General features: G+C 38.3%; 1 pseudogene; it reads left to right on the top strand.

The window, feature by feature from the left end:
* Positions 1–350: 350 nt before the first annotated feature.
* LOC130882977 (putative glutathione-specific gamma-glutamylcyclotransferase 2) lies at positions 351–895 on the top strand (annotated as a pseudogene).
* Positions 896–1,908: the final 1,013 nt, after the last annotated feature.

Raw genomic sequence — 1,908 nt, forward strand, 5'->3', positions numbered from 1 at the left:
GATCCTACTGCACGTACTGGCTTTGTGGGAGCCTAGGCAGTTTGGATGCTCACCTTACTAGACCTGGATGGAGGTGGGTAGTCCTTGGACTTCCCACAGGGCAGGGAACCCGGATTACTCTTAGGGATGATGAGGGAGGGGGACTTGATGGGGGAGGGGGAGGGAAATGGGAGGTGGTGGCGGGGAGAAGGCAGAAATCTTAAATAAATAAATAAATAAATAAATAAATAAATAAATAAATAAATAAATAAATGAAAAAAAGAAACAGATCTCACCTAAAAGAACATACAGGATAGTTATTCTGAAGAATACAGTTTTGAGCAGTCCTGCTCTCAAGCCGTGGTAGCAGCCAGGGTTCAGAAAAATGTGGGTGTTTGGTTACAGGTCCCTCATCTGGAAGGTGGACTTCCCCTACAAGGACAAGCTGGTTGGTTACATCACAAACTACAGCCGGCGCTTCTGGCAAGGCAGCACTGACCACCGCTGGGTTCCCGGCAACCCTAGAAGAGTTGTGACTCTTGTTGAAGATCCTGGGGTATGGGCAGTGTATGGGGTGTTGCTTACAAACTACCAGTAGGAAAAGAAGAAGAAGTAAAAACATACCTTGACTTCAGAGAGAAAGGAGGCTACAGAACTACAACAGTCATTTTTTATCCAAAAGATCCTACAAGAAAACCGTTCAGTGTTTTGCTCTACATTGGAACGTGTGACAATCCTAACTACCTTGGTCCTGTGCCTCTGGAAGACAGATGAACAAATTTTTAATGCAGCTGGTCCAAGTTCAGAATATCTTTTTGAACTTGCCAATTCCATTAGGAGACTTGTGCCAGAAGACGCAGACGAGCATCTCTTCTCCCTGGAGAGATTAGTAAAGGAACATCTAGAGGGCAAATAGACCTCAGTAGCACAGCCACCAGCTCCCCCAACAGGCAGGGCTGTTAACCCTCAGAAAATAACTTCAGTCCAGGAGAGCAGTATGATTTGGACATTTTTACTTGAAGACCTTAGTATTCACTGTTATAATTAGAGTATCATCTAAAATTACTGTTTATTTACAAGTGTCCTAAAACATGTTCAGAAGATTTGCATATAGAGGAAGAAGGAGTTGAAGTTATACAAGTGATTTTCCAACTAGATAACATATGGACATTTGTTCATTAGACATACAGGTTTCAAGTCACTTCCTGCTTTTATCAGAGTAACCATTGTTTATAGTTTATATGCTTAAAATAACGTTATTAGAAATATATGGTAATAGATAAGGTTCCAGCACTGATTGTTAATTTCCTTGTTATTTCAGATTAAATGAAAGTCAAATTTAGGCCAAAAGAAATTGGGTTTGTTAACATAAAACTTTCCTTGGAATTATAATGTGTTACTTTCTCCTTTGGGGGGAAAAGGCATTTTATTAAAAAGAAAACAGTCTAGCACGAATTATGTAAATCACATCCACTAATGATAATGTCATTTACTTTGTATTTATCTCATAGTGAAACTGGAGAAAAAATGTTTTCTGATAATTACCAATTAGTGAAAACACAATGAAAATGGTGTTTGAAACAGGTTTTACAACTATCATTTCTCAAAGAAGTGTCATTTCCTGATTACACTGTGTACATTTTGTCACCTAAGAGTGTCAACTATTTATGTAGCTACTTAACAAGGAAGCTAATTTTTAAACTATTTACTTATAAAATTAGCGTTGATTTAAAAAAAAAGAATACAGTTTGGGTGTAATTATTTCGGGGCATAAGCTAGTCAGGCAGCTGGGAGCAGGGTGGCAGGGAAAATTACAGATTACTCAAAATTTCCAATCTTTTATATAGAATGTACACTCTAGAAGTGACACTTCAGACTCCTTTTGAAATAGAATATCGACTTACACACACACATATATTCATGTGTTTA

This window comes from Chionomys nivalis, chromosome 10 (genome assembly GCF_950005125.1).
Source record: "Chionomys nivalis chromosome 10, mChiNiv1.1, whole genome shotgun sequence".
Lineage (NCBI taxonomy): Eukaryota > Metazoa > Chordata > Mammalia > Rodentia > Cricetidae > Chionomys > Chionomys nivalis.